The following is a 14194-nucleotide window of genomic DNA, read 5'->3' on the forward strand; positions in this document are numbered from 1 at the left end:
TGGTTCGGTCAGAACCTCATTAGCGCGAAAACTCAAGTGTTTTCCTGCCATCCGTAGCAGTGGTCGGCGTTTCTAAAAGGTGGGTATCAGATAAAGATGGAAGATCCAATCTACGATACCGTCGCCGAAGAGGGCCACTCCTCTCTCGTTGCCAGACAATGAGAAGAAGCTCGTGGATTCATCGTACATGATGATGGTCTCGGATACGGCAACGAAGGGGAGGATGAGGGTTGGTCTCAAGCTTGCTTTCGTCTTTCGTCCGATGAATCAGAAGGAGAACTGTGAAAAATGCAAGAAGAAACCACCTACCAAAAAGCCTTCAGCAATCTCCGCAGCCGCGGGTCTTATGGGGAAGCACCGTATCTTTCTCAATGTTCATTGCGAGGAGTTTTGTGCCCATTCATCCAATTAAGAGCGAGAATCAACGCATTGTTGGTACTGATTTAGTTGTTAAATGTGAATTCACTACGGTCGCAAATGGTGATTCTGAAATGCGTTTCCAAGAAAATCAGAATCTAGTTCCGGGAAAGGTGGCATCCAGGGAATCGGATGGGGGAATTTTGAATTGTGAGATCGTGCGGATTCATTTCCACAGTCCATGATTCTTCAACTAGAGAAGACGTGGTTGCTTAGGGAGCATCACATATGAGCTAAGATTGAAGTAAATAAGATTCATCATTAAGCGCCACTACCAGATGGCGGGCTATATTGGAAAGGGGAAAATGGGAACACTGCCTGTGAAGTGTGAAGGAGTGCCAAATTCTGTTCCTGCTTCCGAAGATAAGACAGATTTTATAGTAGATTCTGATGGTTCGCTGCTTTTCTACATAATTGATGCCTACGATGAGTTTGTGCTGCTAATCTGGAGACTGTCTATCTCTTCTGGAAGGTACTTAGCCACTTTTTTTTTCTGTCATTCTTCTTATCTAAAGACTTATGATAGTTCCATCAAAGAGAGGGTAGGACTGTTACAGTAAATATATTGCAGGAGCACTGACTTTAAATTTTCCTTATGAAATCATATCGTGATTTTAATTTGATAAGATTGTCGGTCCTCCTCTTTGGGTTATATCTTTTCCGAGGTGCTCTCTCTCTCTCCCCCCCTCCCCATTAACCAGTAGGAGATCTCCATGAGGCGGGCTTATCTTTGCCAATGCCATTAACTAGTAATTAACTAGTAGGAAATCTCCATTGGACTCATACTTGGACTGTGATTCCATCTTTTCTCTCTGCTTGTATTCAGAACGAATCTTTATTTAATGAAATTGCCTAAACAGTTTTCAAAAAAAAAAAAAAAAAAAAAAAAAACAGAGTATAACTAGAATCAGTTTAGAGGTTGTTAGACGAATACACGAGAAGGTCCACTTGGACAAGTTAGTTATGTCATGCTATGATGGGTCTTCCTCTCACATCGCCTGATGCGAGTTTTCCTCTAGCAAATGCTAGTCTTCCTCCCACTTCTGTGGGTTTCTTTCCTCTAGCAAATGTGTCAGGGTAGGTTTCCGATGGGGATTGTGGAGTCTTTTGTGAGTGTCTTTCCTTTCAGTCGGTGGATGTATTTTTCCATTGGGTTGTCATCAATGCACGGATTGGGTACAGCGGTTCAGTCTTTGTTCTGAGCAGTGGTTCTTCCTCTGAGGTGATTTCGTTCAAGTTATAGGCTAAAGGGCAAAGTAAAGGCCATGAACATTGGTTCATGCCAGGAGATTAAAAAAAAACACTTTGCTGGAATAAACATCTAAGGATATAAAAAGTTATATATATATTATCAGATTGAATCATATTTTATCTGATTAAATAATTAGATAATATTTGAATTTGAATGGTTTATTTCAGAATGGATATCCGAAAGGACCAAAACCTTCTTAAATGGACCGGATTCAGATTTGAACTAGACAAGAATACGATTCATACTTAGCCAGAGTATGAATCACACTTGGTCTAGATTTCAAATGGGCGGAGGTGGAGCAAAGTTCCCCATGTATTGTAGCAAGAGAAGCAAATCTGTAACTTATCAAAAAACAAAAAGAGACCATGTCTTAGAATAGAGAGAGATGTTGGTCTTTGATGGTGCGCAATCCGACCGGTCCTAGCTGTCAACGACCTTGCCTCTGAACAGAGCTACAGGGAACCTGAAACGGAGAAGATGAGGAAACTCTGGGGGGAACCCGGTGAGATTGCTCCGAAGCTCAAGTTAGTATTCTCTCAAAGGCAAGATAAAACCAGATGGCACAAAGTTCACATACCTTGTTCTTGGGGGGTAGGGAGCCTTTTATAACCACTTCATGCACTCACTCCGAGGCTTCTGTCAGGTCGGGTATGATTACTTCTGTGCTTCTACCAGTTCGGGTGTCATCCCCTCTATTGGGACAGAACCGTCACTGCTCCTTGTTGGAGCCGTCTCTGTAACTGGAGATGGCGGGGGCAGGTGGTGGTGGCAGGTGGCTGTTGGAATGCGGCTGTCAAGCGTCAGATCCCAAGTCAGTCAGGTGCGCCGCCCCTGGATACGGACTCCTTCGGTGTCAAGTACGGTTTGTTCAGTTCGGTGTCCTGGGGGCAAAGTACTGGAGTGGTGTGCGAGGCGAAGTCTTGAGTTCAGAGAGAGGTGTGGCCCGAACTGCCATGGGGCAGGCCAGTTCGGGTTGTTGCCCTTTGTGTTCATAAGGCTCGGGGCCCAAGGGAGAGCTCGGGCTCCGTACTGGGAGTTCGGGCTCCTTGCCGAGAGTTCGGACCATTGGTTCCTCCCTTTGGAGCTCGTGCTTTGGCGAGCTGTTATGCCGAGCTGTTGCCTTTGCCACGTGTTGAGTGATTACGAGGTCGGGCCAAATCTTCCTTCATCAATTGCCCCCCACTCCTCGTGCTAAGGGTCTGGCCCTGGCGCGGGGAGTTCGCGAGGTGGTGGGTGGATTTGTCTCGTACTTCGAATCGGTTGAGTGATAGCGCGAGGTGTGTTGCCAGGATTCTTTTGGGTTTCTCGAGCGCCCAAAAGACGGGAGACGTGCCGATCTTCCTACAAATGTTGACTGACGTGACAACATGCGCCTTATTTCAAAATTCAAAAAGCGCGCCGCTGGGAGATGTGATAGCGGGCGTCTTTTCAAATTTGGAAACGTGCCGCTGCCGCCTTTAATATGAGGAGACGTGCGGTTAGTTTCGAGAGACGTGTGGCCAGTCACGTCTTGGTCTCAGGAGACGTGCGGTCAGCGCGGCTGCGGGTCGTCGGATTGGCTTTGATCTGAGCCGTTGATTCTTGGTTACTGCGGGTATAAATAGCGGGGGACCCCAGTTGCTTTTGTCACTTCTGCGCTTTTCTTCTTGAGCTCGCGTCCAAGTTTCAGCTCGCGTCCAAGCTTTTAGTTCGCATTCAAGGTTTTTTGCTCGTGTTCAAGTTCTCGTAGTCCGTTCAAGCCTTTTTCTGGGTGAGTACTTTCCTGGAATCCATCTTCCCTCCTCGATGTCTAGCTCGGATAGCTCAGACGGCTCTTCAAGTGGGTCAGATGCAGGTTCTACGAACCGAGTTGCATCCCCTGATGGTCCTAGCGAACCGGAGGTAGAGCTCGAGGAAGAGTTCGAACCCGTAGGCCGAGTCGCCTCGGGTAGTTTGGTGTCCACCTCTCGTCGAGGTCGGATGTTAGACAAGTTTGGTCCCTCGACCATGACGCCTGAGGGGCTCCAATCCCTTATTACCTATTACAACTTGCCTGGGGAGTACGCCTACTTCATACCTTCGGGTAGCTTTCCTTGGGAACACGGTCCTAATGAGATCGTGATATTTTGGGAGCAGCTCGCTGCGGGGCTGCGACTGCCTTTCCACCCCCTCCTTGTCGAGGTCATGAACCACTTCGGCGTTACTGTCGGCCAGCTTCACTCGAACTCCATTCGTAGCCTGGTGGGGACAATCTCCCTATTTTGCGAACAGGGCTTTCCTTTAGACTTGGAGATCTTCTCTTTCATTTTAATGCTTAAGAAGCAAGCGGGTCCCCTTCCCGGGCGTAGGCGTGCGTATTACCTGTCTCCTCGCCTGGGTTTTAAGCTCTTACATGAACTTGCCAACAAGGTCCTGGCATGGAAGCGGGACTACTTTGGGGTGCGAAGTGTATTGGGGTGCGAAGTGTATTGGGGTGCGAAGTGTATTGGGGTGGCCGTTTCAGACCGGGTGGGGGATGGCCGCCCCTGACTCCGGTGTCACACTTGATAAAGAGACGGTGAAGGGCCTCCGGCAATGGGCACGACTTGGGCTAAAATGCCATCAGTATTTGACAGAGGCCAAGCTCATTGCGGCCGGCCTGAGTTCGAGTAGGTTCCTTACTCAGAGGTTTTTGTTTTGCTCTGTTCTTTTGTTTTTTCTGATGCCAAACTCTTTTTGTAGGTGTGATGGACTCAGAAAGGACTCGTGGTGGGCACCTATTTCAAGGCATGAAGAGGAGGAAGCGAGTCGCCAAATGAACTCGTGTCGAGCTGCCCCGAGATGCGGAGCCCGAGGTACCAGACTACCCGTCAGAGGATCTGCCCAGGGAGCCCGAGATGGCTCCTCCAATGCAAGAAACGGCAGGGGCCCCTTGTGCCGAGACTACTTACACGGGGGCTCCCGCTTACTCTGGTGCTCCCGCTTACTCTAGGTCTGCTTATACGCGAGCTGGGCCCTCAGGCTCGGGAGCCCAAGGGGAATTCAGGAGCGTGTTGTCGCCGAACTACGCTCTTCAGAAGAGTAGGGAGGCCACTTTCCTTGAGGAGGTCGCGGCGTGGACCGATTTTCCTTTGAACCAGGTGGCCTGTCGTGCTGCCACTCATGCCATGGTGGTATGTCAGATTTCTTGTCGGGCTTCTTTGCTTTTATCCCTCTCGCTGTCGTTCTTTTAATCACTTGTTCTTTCCTTTTGGTAGGTGAATTCTTCTATCCATGCCTTGGCGGCCCAGGTGGAGAGGAGCTCGAGGCAGGCGTGAGCTGCCGAAGAGGCTTTCCGTGCTGCCGAGGCGACTTCCCGAGCTGCTAAGGCGGCTGCTCGCGCTGCACTGACCAGGCAGGCGAGGTCTCAGAGAGATGCCGAGGCCATGGGAGTTGTTGTGAAGCAAATGGCAGACCTGAGGCTGGATTTGCAGCATCAGGTTGAATACCTTCAAGAGGACATTAGGGAGAGGACACAGATCTTTTCCCAAGGCATTGAGGACGCTAAGAAGAAGGTCGTCGATGAATACATCGCCTCGCCGCGCTTCGATGACCTGATGGTGGATTCGTACAGAAAGGGCTTTAAATTAAGTCGGTGGATGATCCGGAATACATACCCCGAGCTTGATATTAGTGCGATATCCACTTCGCGCATTACTTAGGAGATGGCCGACGCTGCTGATGGTGAGCCGGACTCCGAGGGCGAGGCAGGACCTTTGGGTGTTGTTGAAGTGCCTTCTGATGAAGAATAAGTACCTCCGGGCCTGCGAGCTCGATATATATATATATATATATATATATATATATATATATATATATATTGAAATATACACTCTTATTTTGAAATGGAATGACTTTCTTTTGGTTAAGTGTTGGTTGTTCTTTCTCCCGAACTGATCGTATTTTCCGAACTGATCATATGCCCGATCTGTTTCTTGCCCGGGTTTACTGCACTTGCACGGTCTGTTTTGATGTTTAATACTTAGTCTCTGAGATGCCGATGTCCCTATTAGTTCGTTGTCTCTGCTTCGCTTGAGCCTTTGGCTGACACTTTTCTTTGCTTGCCTATGCCGAGGTTCCTTCGTTAGCTCGACATCCTAGCCCTAGGCTCTGGTAGCGATTTTGTCCACTTCGCTTGGTGGTCTATAGGTAGTATCGCCTTAAGTTGACGATGTTCCACGCTCGGGGTACTTGTTTTCCCTTTAAGGTTTCGAGCTCGTATGCCCCCCCGAGCGCTCTCTTTACTCGGTAGGGCCCTTCCCAATTTGGTCCAAGTTTGCCCACGCCGGGTTCGGGCACCATGATCTTACGGAGAACCAGGTCGCCGACACGGAAGCTCCGCTTCTTTACTCTGGCATTGTAGTACCGAGCTAGTTTTTGCTGGTAGGCCGCTTTCCGGATGTGCGCGAGGTCTCTTACCTCATCCAGTAGGTCGAGGTTGGTATGTAACTCGTCTCCGTTTGTCTGATCGTCATATGCTTCTAGTCGCAGCGTAGGTATTTCGATTTCCGCCGGGATTACCGCTTCAGTGCCGTAGGTGAGGTTAAAGGGGGTCTCTCCCATGGCGGTTTTTTCTGTAGTTCGGTGAGCCCATAAAACACTTGGTAGCTCGTCCGCCCACAACCCTTTAGCTCTATCTAGTCGTGCTTTCAGTCCGCGGAGGATGGCTCTGTTCATTACTTCTGTCTGACCGTTTGCTTGCGGGTGTGCGACCGATGTGAAGTTCTGACGAATTCCCATATCTGCTAAGGCTTGGGCCTTAATAGCAGTTTGTGGCTTGTACTAGAGGTCGTACTCGCTGAGTTCGATGGCCCATTTCGTCAGCCGACCGGAAACCTCGGGCTTGATTAAGACTTGCCTCAGAGGTTTGTCAGTCAAGACGATGACAGTGTGAGCCTGAAAGTACGGGCGGAGTTTCCGAGCTGCTACTACCAGTGCGTATGCTAGCTTTTCTATCTGCGGGTACCTTGTCTCGGCTCCCTGCAAAATTTTACTTACATAATAGATGGGTCGTTGGACCCGATCTACTTCTTTTATTAGTACCGAACTGACCACCTCGTCGCTTGCCGAGAGGTACAGTTCCAAGATTTCGCCCTCCTCGGGGCGGGCTAAGATCGGCACACTAGCGAGGTAATTTTTTAGCTCGTCGAACGCGAGCTGGCAGTCTTGGGTCCACTCGAACCCTTTGCCTTTGATTGCTTTAAAGAAAGGCAGGCAGCGGTCTGCCGATTTGGACATGAAACGGCTCAGAGTGGCTATGCGGCCGTTTAGCCTCTGAACCTCTTTTACTTTTCTGGGTGGTCTCATATCTAGGATGGCCTTTACTTTGTCCAGGTTGGCTTCGATACCGCGCCGGTTGACAATGTGCCCTAGGAACTTACCCGAGGTGACACCGAAGACACACTTGTTTGGGTTCAGTTTCATGCTAAATTGACGCAGAATTTGGAAGACAAAATCTAAGTCTTGTATTAATTCCTGTGAAAATTGCGTCTTGACGACCATGTCGTCTACAGAACATTCTATTTTCGTGCCTATTAAGGGCCGAAACAGCCTATTTACAAGTCTTTGGAAGGTCGCCCCAGCATTTTTTAATCTGAAGGGCATGACCTTGTAGCAGTACAGGCCGAACTCGGTTATGAAGCTGGTTTTTTCTTCGTCGGACTGGTCCATCCTGATTTGGTTGTAGCCCGAGTAGGCGTCCAAGAAGCTTAGCAACTCATGTCCCGAGGTCGCGTCCACTAGGCAGTCAATTCTGGGGAGGGGGAAGCAATCTTTCGGGCAAGCTCGGTTCAGGTCGGTGTAGTCGACGCACATGCGCCACTTGTCGTTTGCCTTTTTCACCAGCACTGGGTTGGCTACCTAACTCGGGTAATGAACTTCCCTTATGAAGTCTGCTGCGAGGAGCTTTTCGACCTCCTCGTCGACCGCCCTCTAGCGTTTTGGGGCTAAGTTGCGTTTCTTCTGTCTAATGGGTCTGACTACAGGGTCAGTATTAAGTTTGTGAGTTATAAGGCTGGGGTCAATACCGGGCATATTGGCCGCTGACCAAGCAAAAATATCTAAATTTTGAAGTAAAAAACTCACCAGTTCGGTTCGTAGAGGTTCCTTGACGGAAGCACCGATTTGTAGTGTGCGAGCTGGGTCCGTGGCCGAGGTCGGGATCACGACCGTTTCATCTGTGAGCGAAGCTCGTTCCTCGCCTTGCTCCGTAGGCCGCTCCAGTTCAAGATCGTCGGCCGCCTTGGTTTTTCCCTTCAGGGCGGCAACATAACACTTGCGGGACTCAAGCTGGTCGCCCTATTATGGCATTGTATGGGGAGGAGGTCGCGACCACCAGGAAACCGCACAAGGCCATGTGCCGACTTCCATAGGTACTGTTATTTTCCCGAGGGGCCTGACTTCCTCTCCGCTGAAGCCCACCAGAGGAGTGTTCGCGGGCTTTAGGTTGCTTCTTTGCAACTGTAGCTGGTCAAATGCTGACTTGAAGAGGATGTCTGCCGAGCTGCCCGAATCCATGAGTACGCGCCTGACCTCAAAGTCGCTGATCCTTAGTTTTATGACAAGTGCGTCATCGTGGGGGTAGTGGACCCCTCGCGCATCGTCTTCCGTGAAGAAGATCGATTCTTCAGTCTTCGACCTCTTTGGAGGGTTCTGTTCTTCTCGGGCTGCTTCGCGAATTGACGTCCGGGCCGTTGTCGAAGTACACCCTGCTACCACCGAACCTTCCACTATCACATGGATGGTTCCCCGAACTGGCCTCTCTTCCGGAGGCTGTCGCTGCAACGGTTCGGGTGGCCTGCTGCTTGACTCGGGGGCATCCTTTCTGTGCTCCCCTTGCCGACCTGCCTTATTGTTATTATTATTATTGTGCTGTACAAAATTTCTCAAGTATCCGCGACGGATGAGTCCCTCTATCTCGTCCCGGAGATTATTACACTGTTCGGTACTCTGACCGTGATCTCTATGAAAACTACAGTACACATTTTTATTTCTCTCGTTCGGATTCCCCTTTAGGCGAGGTGGCCACTTCACGTATGGGGCGTCTTTGATCGTCACCAAGATCTCGGTCCGCCTCGTGTTTAACGGTGTGTAATCCGTCCGAACTGCTAAGGGAGTTCGGGACGGATGGCTTGGCTTCGCCTCCCGGGACGGGTTTCTTCTGTCACCTAGGTTGGAGGGCTCGCCTTCTCTTTTCCTTTTCTCGACCCCACCTTCGGTCCTTTGGTTGATCTCTTCCTCTGTTCTCATGAACTTGTCTGCGAGCTTGAGGAATTCAGCCACGGTCGCGGGCTGGCTGGCTGGCCTCCATGTGCCATTTGAACTCCTTGTGTGTTACTCCTCTCTTGGCCGCCGCGAGCTGCACCGCGGGGTCTAATCACGGTATCTGCAAGCACGCTTCATTGAACCGCTTGATGTAGCCCTAGATGGATTCTCCTTCTCTCTGGACTACTCCGAAGATGCTTTCCTCGGTTCTGGGGCACCGCTTGCTGGTGACAAACCGCTTGTGAGTGATGATGCTAGGGTCTATGCCGGGCATCTCTACCGTGGACCATGCAAAAACATGGTCCTTGATTGAAGTAGAAAACTTCCCAGTTGGGACCGCAGAGGCTCCTTGATTGAAGCGCCGATCTGGAGTGTTCGAGCTGGGTCTTCTGTTGAAGTCGGGACGGAGACGGTCTCTTCTTTGGGTGCAACTCGCTCCTCGCACTGCTCCGCAGGTCGCTCCAGCTCGAGGTCGTTTGCCACCTTGGCTTTCCCTTTGAGAGCGGCGACGTAGCACTTGCGAGACTCAAGTTGATTGCCTCGCGCCACCCCAACTCCGAAGTCTGTAGGGAACTTCATCGCCAGATAGTAGGTGGAGACCACCGCACGTAGGAAGCGGGTGATGGGCCGACTTATTATGGCGTTGTACGGGGAGGGAGTCGCGACCACCAAGAAGTCATGGTCGAGCCTCACTATGCTAGGCCAGGTGCCGACCTCCATAGGTATAGTGATTCTCCCCAGGGGCCTGACTTCCTCTCCGCTGAAGCCCGCCAAGGGAGTATTTGCGGGCTTGAGATCGCCTTCTTGGAGCTGAAGCTTGTCGAACGCCGGCTTGAAGAGAATGTCCACCGAACTGCCGGAATTGACGATGACACGCTTGATTTCGAAGTCATTGATCCTTATCTTCATGATGAGCACATCATCATGGGGGTAGTGGACTCCGCGCGCGTCATCCTCCGTGAAGAAGATCGGGTCTTTTGTCCTTGGCCGCTTCGGGGGGTTCTGGTCTTCCCTTTCGACCTCGCGAGCTGATGTCTGAGCTGCAGCCGAGGTGCAGCCCATGATGATCGATCCTCCGACGATCACATGGATAGTCCCCCGAACTGGTCTCTCTTTCAGGGGCTGCCTCTGTGGCTGCTCTGCTTGCCTGCTGGATTCGGGAGCGTCTCTGCTTTGCTCCCCCTGCCGACCTGCTTTATTATTATTATTCTGTACAAAGTTTCTTAAGTATCCGCGACGGATGAGCTCCTCTATCTCGTCACGGAGGTTTTTACAACTCTCGGTACTATGATCGTGATCTTTATGGAAGCTACGATACAAATTTTTATTCCTTACATTAGAGTCCCCTTTCATCCGGGGTGGCCACTTCACATACGGGGCATCCTTAATTGCCATAAGGATCTCAGTCCACTTTGCGTTCAGGGGCGTGTAGTCTGTCCTCTCTGCTGGTGGAGCTCGGAAAGGCTGACTTGGCCTTGCCCCCTTGCTAGGTCTTTCTTCTTCTTGTTGTCCCCTTGGGCCGAGGGCTCGGCCTCCCTTTTTCTTTTTTCAGATACCTGCTCACCCTTCTGGTTGATTTCCTCCTCCGTCCCTATAAACTGGTCCACGAGCTTGAGGAATTTGGTTACCGTCTTGGGCCGATTGACAACCATGTGCCACTTGAAGTCTTTGTGCGTGATGCCTCTCTTGGCCACGATAAGCCGAACTGCAGGGTCCAGGTCGGGTATCTGTAAACAAGCGTCGTTGAACTGCTTGATGTAACTTCGGATAGATTCCCCTTCCCTCTGGACTATGCCAAGGAGGCTCTCATGGGTCCTCGGACACCGCTTGCTGGGGACGAAGTGAGAAGTGAAGATTTGCACGAATTGCGCCCAACTTCTTATCGATCCGGGCATGAGGTTCTTGTACCATGTACGGGCCACTCCTTTGAAAGTGGTGGAGAAAGCCACGCACACGCAGGACTCACTGGCCCTTGCCAAGTGCATCTGTGATTGGAAGGCGTCAACATGGTCATTCGGGTCGAACGATCCGTCATATTTGTCCAGGGGAGGCAGTTTGAAGTCCTTGGGCATTGGGACGACCAAGAGTTCTAGAGACAGAGGGGATGGTATAGAGAGGAGCGGAGTAGCTTTTATTTCACCTGAGCTTACCTCTTCCTTACCCTTGAGCTCGGGAAGGTTGTGTGTTGCAGTTCGGCGAGTTCGGCGATGTCTCCGCTGCTTTTTTGCAGGCTCCACATTAGTGCTGCTGGCCTCAGTATTGTCGGGCACAGTTTTCGCAGGTAGGGGGACAGACTGTTGGTGATGGCTGCGGATAGAGGGGTCTTGCCTGGAGTCTGCAGCCAAGACCTCAAACCGGTTCTCCACAAGCGGGGCCACGAACTCAGAAAGTTGCGGTGATGCGGGCCAGGTAGGCTGGGACCCTCCCGACCTGACTGCGCGCAGCGAGGCAGGAGTAACTGGCCTTTCCTTCCTCCCGTGGGATGAGACTTGACTCTTGAGAGGATTCTAGGTCTGAGAGGTCTCTCCCCGGTGAGGAGGACGCTCATTCTGGCGGCGAGGCCTAACTTGTTGAGCGGCCAGATGTCAAGGAGAAAGCGGCTGCTGGGTCTAAGGCAGCGGAGGAAACTGCTGCTAGTAGTGATGCTGAGAAACTTGGTGCAGTACTTGTTGCTGATATAGTTGGAACTGTTGGACCTGTTGCATCTGAGCTTGCATGGCTCGCATGCATTGCACTAGGTCTTCAAGCAGGTTTTGGGCTGTCACGGGGGGAACAAGGGAGGGTTCGGTGAAGGTTGTTCCAACCGTAAAAGGGAGTGGAGCATTCACGGGCACCATTGTCTGAGGCACGTTCAGAACTGTCCAATACACACCGCTAGGACCTGGAGTTGCTCCCCGACGGTGTTCATTTCTGCACTGCGTGCTGCGTTGCTGGAAGAAGCCATGAGAACTAAAGTTTGTAAAGTTTTGGTTGAAGGCTTTTTTGAAGCGTTCCCACAGACGACGCCAAATGATGTAGTGTGATCTGGTCACTCCTAGCTGGAAGGGGCCTCGGTCCTAGCTGGCAACAGACAACACCTGAGAATGAGAAGATGAAGGATTCCCGGGGAGCTCGCTCGGCAGGAACACTCCGATGCTTAAGTTAGAACTCTGAGAGAGAAGCTTCGAGAGTAATGATGAGCTAAGAGTGGGGATGCGCACTACTCGATTACCAAAATTCAATTAACTTTTTTCTTGGGGGTCGGAGCCCTTATATATTAATGCGCTGCAAATCGGGTGTAACCACCTTTGGTTCTCTGCTACAGCCGTTATTCATCAGACTGATTTGATTGGCGCAGGTATCCGTCACAAGGTACGGTCCTATCACCTGAGAGACGTTATGCAGAGCTGGCGTGCATAACGCCACCTGACATGAGACGTGGGCACGGTCCTCTGGAGTGGCAGGTGCTGCGCCGTCGGACAAGAGACGTGGGAGCAGACTGAAAAGCACGGTCTTGTCAGATAAGACGTTACCCAAAATCTCCGGGTTACTCAATATCGAGCTCCTTTATAGCGAGCTTCCTTGTAACGAACTCCTTCGTAGCGAGCTCCAATAGAGAACTGCCTTGCAGCAAGCCGTTCTGTAGCGGGCTGTAGTGAGCTGTCTTGTGGCGAGCTATTCTACTGGGGCTTCAGTGAGCTCATTACGCCGAGTTATGGCCAAACTGTCATGCTGAGCTGTCACTTACGTCGAATCATATCCATGCATCCCTTAGTTAGGAGGTCGGGTCAAATCACCCTCCATCAGATGTTATCCAGAAAATTGGACAATGTGAATATCCTTGCGACAAGTCTTGCCACAATCGTGTTTTCACGGATTAATGTTGATCTATAGCATGTAGTCGAGAGTTGCTATATACTGGTTGATCAGTAACTTTGTCATCACCACAAATGAATCAAGCTCTATTATGATGCTGGTGAAATGGTTATTAACAGAATAAGTGGAGACCACAATACTAATTAACTCGGGGGCTTGGTGGCCTAGAGATCATGGAAACTGTTTTTTTTTTATGATAATTATAGTCTTACTTTTTTGGGTGTGAACTTTTAAGGGTGCTCTAATTAGGCAACTTGTGGAATTATGTATAGAATCTCAATGTATAGAGGTTTGCAAATAATTATTTTTTATGAATAAAATACTTCACCTTTCAAAAACAAAGTTGGTCTTATTGTTTTCATGGTATGCAATATTGTTGAGATTTGGCAATTTTTTTTTCTAAAACCTCTCATTTTGCTAGAATCAAGGTTTAAACTTTCGCAACGTATCAAGCTTAATACATTACATTCTAGCAAAGGCCCGATACATGGAACACATGGAAAACTTGTATTTTGTTCCTTTTCATCTATATGTAGCTGTTATAGACCCCCTAAAGTAGGAAGGTTTGAACCCTACCATATTTATGCATATCCAAAGCATATTTTGATACATGTTTCCTAAAATTGCTTTTCCGATACTTTGGACCTTGGTTAAGAGGTGATATGAAAATTTTCGGTGTTGTTTGGCAAGTCTTTTTGCAAAGATCTTATAGAAGCTCTGGCGGCCAAAAGATAATGTGAACTTTTGCATAAAGATATTGGTAGCCCACAAACCATTTGGTGGAGGCTTGTCTTTCCAGGCGTCTTTCCACATGAAGACAAGGCGGAAAAAAAAAAACCCGAAAAGCTCCATTTGGAGCTTCTTGAAAATAACTCGAAATAGGTTCCCCACATCATTTTTGGAGTTGTGTCCTCAGTTTCTTTTAAACCGTGTCCTAGATGATTCTGTTGGGCCTTCTTCTTTTAGAGGAAAAGGACCTCACCTGGACCTACTTGCCAATCTAGAAATTGACCATTCTCTAGATCTTCCCACCTACGATAGACCTGAAACTTCGTTGATATCAGTGGAAGAGTGTATCATCCCTATTGATTTGTCAACTTTCAAAGCACCTGTTAGGGATTTAGAAGATAATGATTCGATGAGTTTTTTATTCCTTATTATTTCTATGTTCCTTTCTTTACTATGGGCGGAGGTGGCTGGCCCTTATCAGCCCCACTCCGATCAATGTTAGTTTTAAGTTGGAATTTTCGTGGGGCTGGACGTCCTAAGGCAGTTCACAGACTCAAGGATTTTGTCCATCGGTTCAACCAAGATTTTTTCTTCTTATGTGAGACAAAAATCCCTAACATGATGAATATACAATTTATCTATAATTTATGAGGTCTTTGCATGGATTCTTATACCGATTTT

At 49.5% G+C, this 14194-nt stretch overlaps 1 long non-coding RNA gene across 1 annotated transcript; it reads left to right on the plus strand.

Annotated features, from left to right (window-relative positions):
• Positions 1 to 123: 123 nt before the first annotated feature.
• LOC148873621 (uncharacterized) lies at positions 124 to 13938 on the plus strand. The gene is made up of 2 exons (XR_016099911.1): positions 124 to 889; positions 13475 to 13938. It is a non-coding gene; the product is annotated as an uncharacterized LOC148873621 (long non-coding RNA).
• Positions 13939 to 14194: the final 256 nt, after the last annotated feature.

Source organism: Nelumbo lutea, chromosome 1 (genome assembly GCF_056320005.1).
Source record: "Nelumbo lutea isolate HS-2025 chromosome 1, American lotus-T2T, whole genome shotgun sequence".
In the NCBI taxonomy this organism is placed as follows: Eukaryota; Viridiplantae; Streptophyta; class Magnoliopsida; order Proteales; family Nelumbonaceae; genus Nelumbo; species Nelumbo lutea.